The 12,325-nt window shown below is 39.5% G+C and overlaps 1 protein-coding gene across 7 annotated transcripts in view; it reads right to left on the bottom strand.

The window, feature by feature from the left end:
* The window catches only part of il6st (interleukin 6 cytokine family signal transduce), a 79,369-nt gene that overhangs the window by 52,278 nt on the left and 14,766 nt on the right, over positions 1 to 12,325 (bottom strand). The window contains exon 1 of one of the 7 annotated variants that reach the window (XM_085971958.1): positions 2,883 to 3,312. The exons of the other annotated variants lie outside the window; for them this stretch is intronic. The gene's annotated coding sequence lies outside the window, so the exon portion shown is untranslated. Of the gene's footprint in view, positions 1 to 2,882; positions 3,313 to 12,325 lie in introns of those variants that run through there. 7 annotated transcript variants of the gene reach the window in all.

The following is a 12,325-nucleotide window of genomic DNA, read 5'->3' as shown; positions in this document are numbered from 1 at the left end:
ATTTTCCCCACTACCGATGTCAGGTTTACCGGTCTATAATTCCCCGTTTTCTCTCTACCACCCTTTTTAAATAGTGGGGTTACATTAGCTATCCTCCAATCCATGGGAACTATTCCAGAGTCTATGGAATTTTGGAAGATGACCAGCAATGCATCTACTATTTCTAGGGCCACTTCCTTAAGTACCCTAGGAAGTAGATTATCAGGCCCATGGGAATAATCGGCCTTCAATCCCGTCAATTTCCCTATAACCATTTCCCTACAAATACTGATTTCATTCAATTCCTCCCTCTCATTAGACCCTATGTTCCCCGACATCTCTGGGAGGTTATTTGTGTCCTCCTTTGTGAAGACAGAACCAAAGTATGTTTCTGGAACTCGAGGACCTTTGGCTCAGAGTTGTTGAGCTGGAGTCCGAGGTCAGACATTACAATGAATCAGGGAGGGGGAAGAGTTACCTGGACATTTTGACTCAGGAAGCAGTTACACCCCCTTAAGTTAGGTAGTGGTTTAAATTTGGTTAGTGGTCAGGGACAGGAGGATGTGACTGCAACTCAGGCAGGTAAGGGGATCACAGATGCAGTGGTGGAGGAGCCTCAGCCTTTGCCATTGTCCCAAAAGGTACGAGGGACTTGCTACCGGTGTGGATGGGAACAAAGACTGCAGGGTTGATGGGCAAATTAGCTAAGGCACAAGGATTGAATGGTACAGGAGGCCATTCAAATGGGGGGAGCGAAAAGGAATGTGGCAGTGGTAGGGGATAGTATAGTCAGGGGGATAAATACTGTTCTCTGCAGCCGTGACTGGGAGTCCCGAAGACTCTGTTGCCTGCACCGTGCCAAGGTTAAGAACATCACCTCGCGGCTGGAGAACTTGGAGGAGGAGGTTAGGATCCAATTATTATGGTCCACGTAGGAAGCAATGATATAGATAGAACTAGGAATGAGGTTTTGCTAAAGGAGTTTGAGGAGCTAGGGAACAAATTAAAAAGCAGAACCTCAAAAGGTAATAATCTCTGGATTACTACCCGAGCCACGTTCCAATTGGCAGAGGAACAAACAGATTAGAGAGTAGTGGTTGTGGGAGGCAGGGGTTTCAATTCATGGGGCACTGGCACCAGTACTAGGGAAAGAGGGAGCTGTTCCATTGGAACGGACTTCACTTAAATTGGTCTGGGACCAGTGTCCTGGTGAATCAAATAACTAGGGCAGTAGATAGGGCTTTAAACTAATAAGGGGGAGGGAAGGTTCAGGTACAGTAAATTTATAAGTCTGAAGCGAAAAGTCAAAAGCTGTATAGCAGAATAGCGATTTGGGTAAAGTCAAGCAGATTGTGTCATGAAGGAATAGAGTTTAATAACAGTAATAGGGCATAAGCGACTAAGGCCACATCAGGGAAAAATAGTAAGTTAATTAAAGGCGCTATATCTGAATGCAAGAATCATTTGCAACAAGATAGATGAATAAATGGCACAACTGGAGATAAATGGGTTTGATCTAGTAGCCATTACTGAGACGAGGTTGCAGGGTGGCCAAGGTTGTGAACTAAATATTCAGGGTACTTAACTTTTAGAAAAGACAGGCAAACTGGAAAAGGAGATGGGGTAGCCCTGATAATAAAGGATGTGATAAAGGCAGTAGGGGGAAAGGATCTTGGCCCAGAAAAACAAGGTGTAGAATCAGTATGGGTGGAGCCAAGAATTAACAAAAGGCAGAAAACACTGGTGGGAGTAGTTTATAGGCCCCATAACAGTAATCATAGTGTTGGTCAGAGTATAAATCAGGTAACAAGGGTACTGCAATAATCGTGGGGAACTTTAAGGACGTCATGTACACTTAAAGGGGTGACTAATGGCACAGAAACCAAGAAAGTGTCTATGGCAGATCAAAATTCTTAATAATGCATGGCCTCATTTTAAAACAGGCATAGAACAATTAGGAAAATAATTGATAGTTGCTCTTATGAAATTGCACGAAAAAATTTAAAACATCATTTAGCAGTAGCGATCTGTGGTAATTTGCAAACTACAATAAGCCTCTGGTAATCTAAAGTTATTACAGAAATTGCATAGTCACCATATGGATGCAGCACGACTGCCTTGTTGATTTCTTTACAAAAATAATCGTATATCTACCTGCTTCACTGGTAAAGTAACTGAAGTCACAAATTATGTTTATAAAACATCTCAATCAGAAGAATACAATTCAGCAGAAATAGGTTTCTAGTAGTTTGAAGGTTTAAGTAACAACGCGCATCAAACCTGCCATTATCAAGCCCTGTAGATTGCAAGATTCAGTTTTATAATGCCTTTCTATCTGAAAGCAAGAAGTAACTGCAAACTGATTTACATAATTTGAGTGAAAGATGCAGCTATAGCCTGAATTTATACAGCAATCATTGAGTCACATCCTCTTCTATTTGTGGTATTGTATAGTTACGCAATGTCCTTTTTCAATGTAGACTGCTCAGTGTAGTTTGTAAGGATGCACAAAAATTTCAAAACAAAATCTATCACTGGTAAACTTGTACCATATCACTTTACTGCATATTCCAACTTTAAAAAAAGTAGTTTTTTTCCACATCATTAGTTTTCATCGAAATGCTCATATTTCTAAACATAGTGCTATCCATGAGTTTTACAGCACATGCAGGGATATATGCCCCCTGCTGTATACTATAATCAGTTGCTCCACAATAATAGCATATTATCACTTCCTTATAAAGAGGAATGGATTGCAAATATTTTGTCAAAGCTCAAGATATTGATTTCTCACTCGTATTTTTAAAACTTTATTTTCAGTTAGCAGGATGACTTTTACGCGCAGAAAACCATCACTATGTTTAAGAGTCTCCAACAAAAGCTACTGACAAATCTATATTTACCTGTACGATAGCAAAATACTGCAGATGTTATTCCAGCCTATTACCATCTCGTCTAGCTTCTAACTTCTTTTGTTTCTTTTATTCTTTTGTCCGATCGCAGCCCTGCCTCCGATCTAGTTTCTTTTCTTTCCAGTTTTGAAGAAGGGTCCAACCCGAAACGTCAACTCAAATTTCTCTCCACGGATGTTGCCTGACCTGCTGAGTTTTTCCAGCATTTTCTGTTGTTATTTCTATATTTACCTGTGGTGGTTTGTCTTCACTCAATATGCAATGCGCACACTCATCGTGTATGGTTACATCCCAAATATCCAAGCCCAGAGCTTAGGTACACGTTGACAGAGCAGAGCCTTACGGATCCTCAAGTGCACACTGTGGTACTGCCGGAGTTAAACTAGCTAATGCCATGCAGTTTCACAACAGTAGCTTCCAGCTGCTCGTCATGCTATGACCGCCCTCTCATTCGAGGATTGGCTTACAGGGTTATCTGTGGCCGTGGGGGAATAATCTTAGCTCCCAGTATTTTTTTGAATCATGTGAACTGATAAAAATAAATGCCATTGGGTAGGTTCTAGTTCATCTAGCATGGCATCTTGTGTTTAGATTTTCACACTTTCCCCTGGATTTAGGGACTTCAGCACATAAATCTAGGTTGACACTCCAGTGCAGTGCTGAGGGAGTGCTGCACGGACATAGGTGCCGTCTTTCGGATGAGGCATTAAACCGAGGCCCCGTCTGTTCTCTCAGATGGATGTAAAAGATTTCATGACACTATTTCAAAGCAGAGCAGGGACGTTATCCCCAGTGTCCTGGCCAATATTTATCCCTCAATCAACATAACAAAAACAGATTATCTGGTCATTATCACATTGCTGTTTGTGGGAGATTGCTGCGTGCAAGTTGGCTGCCTCGTTTCCCACATTACAACAGTGACTACACTCCAAAGTACTTTTTTAATCCACACTTTCGTCTGGGCTTTTTTCTTCCCTCCCACATGGCAGCTGTCCTTCATTCTGCCAGGGCCATTCACACTTCATCTAGAGCAATATCTCCTAATGTCTCTCAATGTCTCTTTATCTCTCCTGCTTTCTATCCTATCTCTGACCTTCCCTTTTGTTCTTTCATCCCCTCTGCCTTTTCCCAGCCCCAACTTGCTTTAAAATCTATCCCTCTTCCTGCTTTTTTTCCCTGTTCTGATGAAGGGTCTTCGACCTGAAACGTTAACTCTGTTTCTCTCTCCACGGATGCTGCCCTGGCCTGCTGAGTTTTTCCAGCGTTTTCTGTTGTTACTCCAAAAGTACTTCATTGGCTGTAAAGCGCTTTGGGACATCCGATGGTCGTGAAAGGCGCTATATAAATGTAAGTCTTTCTTTCTTTCTCCCCCCAAAAAAGGAGTGCCAGCTTGGCTAACTGGTAGCCCTCGTGCCTGGTTTATGCCCTACGCCAGGACTCAAGCTCATAATCTAGGCTGACAGTTCAGTGCAGTATGCAGAAGCACTGCACAGTTGAAAATGCCACTTTTTGGAAGAAGCATAAAACTAAGGTCTTATTTGCTTATTCAGGTGAACGCAAAACATCCCATGGCACTATTCGAAGAACAGCAGGGGAGTTCTTCCAGTGTCCTGACCAACATTCATCCCTCAAATCAACATCACCAAAACAGATGAACTGGTTATTCATCTCATAAGAACATAAGAAATAGGAGCAGGAGTAGGCCATTCGGCCCTTCAAGCCTGCTCCGCCATTCAATGAGATCATGGCTGATCTTCTGCCACAACTCCATTCACCGGTCCTATCGCCATATCCCTTGATGCCCTTACTAGTCAGAAATCTATCGACGTCTGTTTTGAATATACCCAATGACTGAGCCGCCACAGCCCTCTGGGGTAGAGAATTCCAAAGATTCACCACCCTCTGTGTGAAGAAATTTCTTCTCATCTCAGTCCTGAATGGCCTTCCCTTTATCCTGAGGCCCCTGGTTCTAGACTCCCCAGCCAAGAGAAACATTCTCCCAGCATCCATCCTATCAAGCCCTGTAATAATTTTGTATGCTTCAATGAGATCCCCTCTCATTCTTCTGAATTCAAGAGAATACAGGCCTAGTTTACTCAATCTCTTCTCATACGACAGTCCCGCCATCCCAGGAATCAATCTTGTGAACCTTCATTGTCGTGTGCGCAAAATAGCAGCTGCATGTGCCTACATAACAGTGACTGCACTTCAAAAAGGAACTAATTGCTTGTGAAGCACCTTGGGACATCCAGAGGATATGATGAAGTGCTATAAAAATTAAAATTCTCTCTTCTAAAATCTTTTTCTTACCGTCTTCCAATTTTTGAAATAGGAGCAAGTTTAAAAGGAAATAGTTGCACTAGATGAAAACGGGCTTTAAAAGCAGTTTGTCAGGTAGTCAAAAGCCAACTGAAGAGCAACATATTTTTCTGCACTGAAATCTGCAAGAAACGTTAGCATACTTGTTGTCAACTCCCAGGGCCTAATTACATCTAGGACGTAAAGTCATCCATGCTGCTGGAACAGTTAAAAGAGAAAATGTGGCAGGAGGCATATCATTCATATGCTCGTTTCTGTCCTCTCTCTACACGGTTTTCTCTCATTTGCATCTTTGCATTTGTAGTACTTTAATTACCCTTTCTTTCTCTATTAGTTTCTTCCCCTCCTTTACAGCTTTTGGCCCTAAAAACCTTTCTATATCGGGTACCAAAAACTGCACACAGCACTGTGGCCTAACCAAAGTCTTGTATACATTTATTAATTCTTAGCTCTTGTATTTTATTCCTCTATTTTTAATGTCCTGAATGCTGTTTCAGGGAATTATGTATTTGAATCCCTAGGTATCTGTTTGTCCATGTTTTCAATGTTTTTCCCATTCTTTGTTTTCCCTCCATATTACCTCACACTTACCCATCTTCAACTCGGGCAACACATATTCAGCTTAACCTGGTTTCCTGTACACCAACTTACTACTGCTGCTGCTACATTTCTTCTTGTGCCATATGCCTGAATTTGGTAACAACTATCCTGTAATACTTTATAGAATGCATTCTGAAAATCCATATAAGCCACTTCTATTGCATTCCATTTACCCAGTCACTAAAATTTGAGATAAACCTATTAAAAGCAAACGTAGGGAAAACATCTTCACAGTTTTGAAAATCTGGCATGCACTGTCCCAGAAAGCCATTGATGCAAAGTCAATTTAAGGATTTAAAAAGCAGATACTTGTATGGGAAGAGAGAATATTACAAGATATGGAGGATTAAAAAAAACCACAGGAAACTGGGATTAAAATAATAGAGCTGTATTGACTAGCAAGAATGGAGGAAGAGTCAACAGGCCGAATGACCAATCCCATTCTTATGGTCTGATCACAATTACTACATATGATGGATGAGACGTTAAACCGAGGCCCTGTCTGCTTTCTAAGGTGGACATAAAAGATCCCATGGCACTATTCAAGAGGAGCTGGAGAGTTATCTCTGGTGCCCTGGCCAATATTTATCCCTCAATCAACATCACAAAAATAGATTATCTGGTCGTTATCACATTGCTGTTTGTGGGAGCTTACTGTGCATAAATTGGCTGCCGTGTTTCCTACATTACAACAGTGACTACACTTCAAAAGTACTTTATTGGCTGTAAAGCACTTTGGGATGTCCTGAGGTTATGAAAGGCACTATAGAAATGCAAGTCTTTCTTTTTCTTTTGCATCTCTTTCATTCCTTCAGTCATCATACAAATCTCTATAGATAGATCAATAACAGTGTGCATTTATATAGCACTGTTAATGTAGAAAAACATCCTTCACAGAGATGTGAAAATGGATGCTGAGCCAAAGGAGATATTAGGAGGGGTGACAGAAGCGGGTTTTACAGAGTGTATTAAAGGAGAGGGTATTCCAGAGTGTGTGGCCTAGGTAGCTGAAGGCACAGCAACAAGCAGGAGGATGCACAAGAGGCCATAATTGGAGAAATGGAGAGTTCTGCTGTGAGTTGTAGCGCTGGAGGAGGTTACAGAGATGGGGAAGGGCGAGGTCAAGAGATTTAAAAACAAGGATGAGAATTTTAAATTTGAGACACTGGAGAACCAGGTGCCAATGTAGCTCAGCAAGGATGGGAGTGATGGGCGAGTAGGATTTGGTGCAGGATAGGTTACGGACATGAGCTGGTTTACAGAGCGTGGAGGATGGGCGATTGGCTAAGAGAGCATTGGAATAGACGAGCCTGGATGTATCCAAGGCATGAATGAGCTTCAGCTGCAGACTGGCTGATGCAGGGTTGGAGGCAAGCGATGTTACAGGAGGTGGAAGTAAGCATTCTTTGTGATTATTAACTGGTCGTGAAAAACGCTATATAAATGCAAGTCTTTCTTTTATTGGAAGCTATATTGGGAGAAAAAAACAATACGGTGAAACAGGTTACAGTCTACTGATAATTCAAGTTGTTTTCTGTGCTAAAAGATTGAATAATCTAATAATTTGAATTAAGCAACATAAATAGCAATAAAGTGGGAATTATACGCAAAAAAAAAATCAGGTAATATAAATTAAGCAACATGATTTAAGAGTAGACTGCAGTCAGAAACGGATTCCCAATGACTGCAGATTCCAAGCTGCACAGAACATTGAGCCCTTGAACTTGTCAGCAAGAAGTGTCTGCCTGACTGAATGCATGTCTTTCATTCAATTATTTATTCAGTGGTTGGCAAGGAGAGAGAAGAAATGGCACACAATGTGAATACAAGTTCTTGCTGGGTCTGTTCTGTTCATATTTAATGCCACACACAGCGATACGTTAGTTTGCACCATATACAATAATGAATACAATAAGATCAAGCACATTGAGCATTCTGGTGTAAAGGTTTTTACCCATGATTATTATGTTCACCAGTAAAATACCAACACTACAATTCAGACAAACTGCATCTCAAAGTATGGTCACAAGATTCTGTGAAGATACTGCCATACATGAGATTTACAGTACAATGAAATAAAAATATTTCTGCACCCTTTCTCACCATCTGACCCCCAATGAAGATGGTTCCCAAAACAGCCTATGTTGCCACACTTTTATTCCTCAGACAAAACAGAACCATACAATTTAGAAAAAAGTTTTCACAGCAATTACTAATGCTGCTCCATAAATGACAAACCAAAAATTGTCAGGTGCAGTAGCTCTGTATGTCTCAAATAAAAGAGTTACAGTTTGGTGGGAAACACCTTAAATATTCTGTTAGCAGAATATGCAAATTCTGATTTTAAAAGTCATGCAACTTTCCCAGTTAGTTATTGTCTACTTTCCACGTGTTTTTCTCCAAATATCAAAACCTTCCCCAAATTTAGCACTTAACAGAAAAGCATGTCTCTCCACAAAAATCAATGTGCATTTATATAGAACATTTAAAATGTAGAAAAAAGTCCCAAGTGGCTTCACATAAGTGTAACCAATAAAATATGATTCTATCTATAATCAAAAACTCCCAATTACTATATAAAACTATTTCATCACCTGAACAGACACTAACAAAAAAGTGTTAACATTTGGTTCGACAGAGAACATGTGATTATGTCACAGCAAAATTATCAAAAATGTCACAATAACGCACTGTTGCATAGAAACATAGAAGATAGGAGTAGGAGTAGGCCATTCGGCCCTTCGAGCCTGCTCCGCCATTCAATGAGATCATGGCTGATCATCCAAATCCTAAAAGGCCTGCTTTTACCAGCATAAGAGTTTAAAAAAAAAAAAAAAAAATTTCCACTTTTATAATTTAAAAATACTTTTAAAAAAGCGAAGTTTATTTTTAGCCCCGTAAAAAACTATTTAAAAAAAAAATGTAATTTGTTTAAAATATTAAATTTTATGTAATTTTAAATACGTAATGCTTTTAAAAAATGTATTTAATGTTTAACTTTTTTTTATAAAAGTGATCCACATTCATACTTTTGACAGATCTATGCGTAGAGACCTGTCAAGTGTGAAGGAGGAGTCCCTTCTTTGATTGGTTCCCCATGGCCCACGTGATCCCAGGGACGCTTGCGAACCACATGCACCCCTGGGATACCTCGGCCTCTGCGCGTGCGGACCAGGAGAGGCCCAGGATCGGAAGTCTCAGGACCTACGGAGCCAGCAGGTAAGTGCGTAGATGTTTCCAGATCGGAGGCATCTGTATGCAGGAAGCCTCCGATTGGAAAATCCGGCCCGTTAACATCTTTGGAGAGGGAGGAAATTGATTAGCACAAAGGATTGCAAATATCAACAAGCACTTTTGTGAAAAATACAACTGGATAGCATAAAATGGATTTCTATAATTAAGCAAGCAAATCTGAATATGAAAACACAAGACACCTAAACAATTCAAGATTTTTTCCTCCAAAAAACTTGCTGTCACAAGTTAATTCTCTATCTTTTCACCTCTGGGACCTAAATTAAAATCTTGCTCAGATTAGTTTCCCATCTCTGGAGATTGCAACGGTTGTATGCAAAACAAACCAAAAGTAGGTGATGCAAATCTACAACACGAACTGCTCACAATTTAGCACACAAGAGTATAAATTGCTGATATATTATGCAGTCAGATATCAGTGCACTCTGTCATATAAAAAAATTCTATAATACTGAAGACATGAAGAAGAGTACATTCACAAAGGAAATTAAAACTTTCAAGGCAAACCCTATGGTTTCTTGTCTCACCTTCAGCAAAAAGTCACTAAATACAAGTGGGAGGTGGGAAATTAACATCGTTGTTGCTTAATAGGAAGGTGTGAAATGTTTGTGAACCAAGTGTGTGAAAAATATACTGCGACATTGGTTTAAAACTTCCTTTAAAAAAAACCACAATCAGAATTTGCAAAACAAAAATTACAAGTGCAAAATAGTAGATTTCTACAATACTTTTTCTAAATTAAATCTCATTCATGTTGGCAATTCTGTAGGTAATTTTGCTTTAAAATAACAAATAGTTCAGGGTACTCCAATTTAGAATGGCAAATAGCTATTTAGACGTCAAGGGATTGTAACTACAAGCACAGTTTAACACAAACTATTACATTAGATTTGTGATTTAAAGCCCATTACAGGGTCACCATATAATTGCCAAACAAGTGCTGTTAATACCTGTATTGCCTATCAAGGCTTGATCATCTTGTGAACTAAAGTGGCATTTAAAAAAACTTTTTTTGTTAATAATAGTTCAGCAATTGTGATTTTTAATTTGTTTGACAACATGAGGGTGGGTACATAAAAAGTCTTGCTTGTTTAGGCAATGAATTAGTTTAGTATTTTATATGGCACACAAAAAGCAGATAAAATGTCACTTGCCCATATTGATGATTTCTTTTTGTGCTGATTCTGATACAGGGTTTGGGGAATTTAATGCTTCTATTTCAGGAACCCAGCATTAAGCACAACAAAATGTACAGTAAAGATCGCTATACAGACGATGAAAATGCAAAGAAATCCAATATGGTCGAATGGGGGAAGAAGGTAGAGAAGTAGAATCTAAATCAAAGGCTACTGGGGCAAGAAGCTGGAAATGAACTCGGTTCAAAAAAATTGTGCTGGCAACTACATCTTGTTTTGTCTATTGTCTGAACACCCAGAGTGTAAAGAGTTTTACTTTGCTTTGGACTCATACTATAGCTGACCTCAAGAGTTCTTAGCGGTGGTACTGAGCAACGTAAGTAACAGTGTTCCAGTTCTCCAATAGCATAATCTCACTTTAATGAGCAAAATCACTCTCACCAAAACATCTACAAAACTCAAGAGTTTCAGACTGCATTTTGTGCCAGGTTGAACATGTGAATGTTTTACAGTACTGTTGGAAGAATATACAGGTTTAAAATTCAGCTTTGGTTAACATTTTGGTGTTAAATGGCAACTTCAATGACAGGAAGAATAGCTGGATGTTGCCTTGGCGTATGCATTCCAAGGTAATTGCACACACAAAATCTCGAATATAAATTCATGTTTTCAATAGAACTAGATTCCATGAATTGTGTCTGTAAAGGGTGTGAGATAATGAGTAGGAGCAAAACATGCTCACTAAATTTTACTGTGGAATATTGCAACTTTTTAAAATGAACTGTTGCCAAATTTTCCAGAAAGGTGTGGTCTGTATCTGGTTAAACAGTGCACTGAAACACTGAAGACTAATTACTGTTGATTCTACAATGCGTTTTTTGATTTATATTTTTCCCCTCCTTTTTCTGATTATATTAATATACCTGTCTACCTCATTTTTTCAGCTTTGAAGAAAAGGTCTCTCCACTGTGTTTGCAACAGTTTCTGTTTTTGTTTAAAATGTGTATGAATGGTTTCTGGCATTCCTATTTTGAAAGTAATTTACCAAGATTGAGAAATAAAGTCTTATTCATGCACAGGTCCACCAAATTACACCAATTTTCTGAAGAAACCTGAATCACAGGAAGATCCTTATGAAACCTGGCAAAATCGAAGATCACGATTCTAAGTCGTGAGGTGACAAGTTGATGCTTACAGCAAAAGATAAATAGCACAATTGCGTAACAGTTCAAAAACCACGGCTAAAATAGAGTTCCAAGAAGTTGGGGCTGAAATACCAGCACAACAATCAGGGGCTATGGGGATACCAGCTACATGTTCAGATGCAGTTTTATAGAATCCCTAAATATCTAATTAAGTTATTTCTACTTCTTACAGCGATCAATTACACCATTTTATAACTGAAGTCATAGCACTTAATTTAGGAACATTTTATCTACTAATTATTCTTCAATAAACTTTGCTGGTTCTCATGTGTACACTACTACGATCCTCAAATAAACAAACACTCGTGTTTTTTCCTCTCCTGCTCCAATTTCCTCCCTTCCTTGCCTGATGCCTTACTGGGGTACAGTTCCAGAGGTACTGACTGGCCTCTGGTTCCTTGCCCATTATTTGTGTGAGCCATAACAGTGAATGTTGGCAGAATTTTCGATGTGGGGGCAACACTGTTGAACCCAATCCTGTCTTTACCCAACATTCACACAGGTCCAGCAGGGACGCTGAGAACCCTCAACGATTTTACTTGAAACATCAACTTGTCTGTTTGTTTCACAGTTGCTGTCTGAGTTGCTGTGTGCTTCCAGCATTTTTACTTTTGTTTTGAAGTAAATGGGCGCTGTAGCAAGTTTAGCAAGCAAGACTGTAAAAGATTCTGGAAAGGCACAGACTGGATTTGTCAGACAGGTGGAAAATGCAATTTAATGTAGATAAGCACAAAGCAATGCATTTTGGGAGGATAAACAAGAAATGGGCCTGAGAAAAAAAAGTCACCCAAGTAGCAGAATGTGATTAAGCCTGCCACCTTCTATAGGACAGGGACAATGGGCTTACAAATGGGAAGCTATAGCATATTCGGAACGATCAATCTTATCAATCATCGAAGGCATATCCTAACTTTCTAATTGA

Source organism: Somniosus microcephalus, chromosome 2 (genome assembly GCF_052327205.1).
Source record: "Somniosus microcephalus isolate GS21.2 chromosome 2, FLI_Smic_1.0, whole genome shotgun sequence".
Classification (NCBI taxonomy): domain Eukaryota; kingdom Metazoa; phylum Chordata; class Chondrichthyes; order Squaliformes; family Somniosidae; genus Somniosus; species Somniosus microcephalus.
The sequence above is the reverse complement of the archived record's forward strand: the minus strand, read 5'-3'. Positions and strand labels throughout refer to the sequence as shown.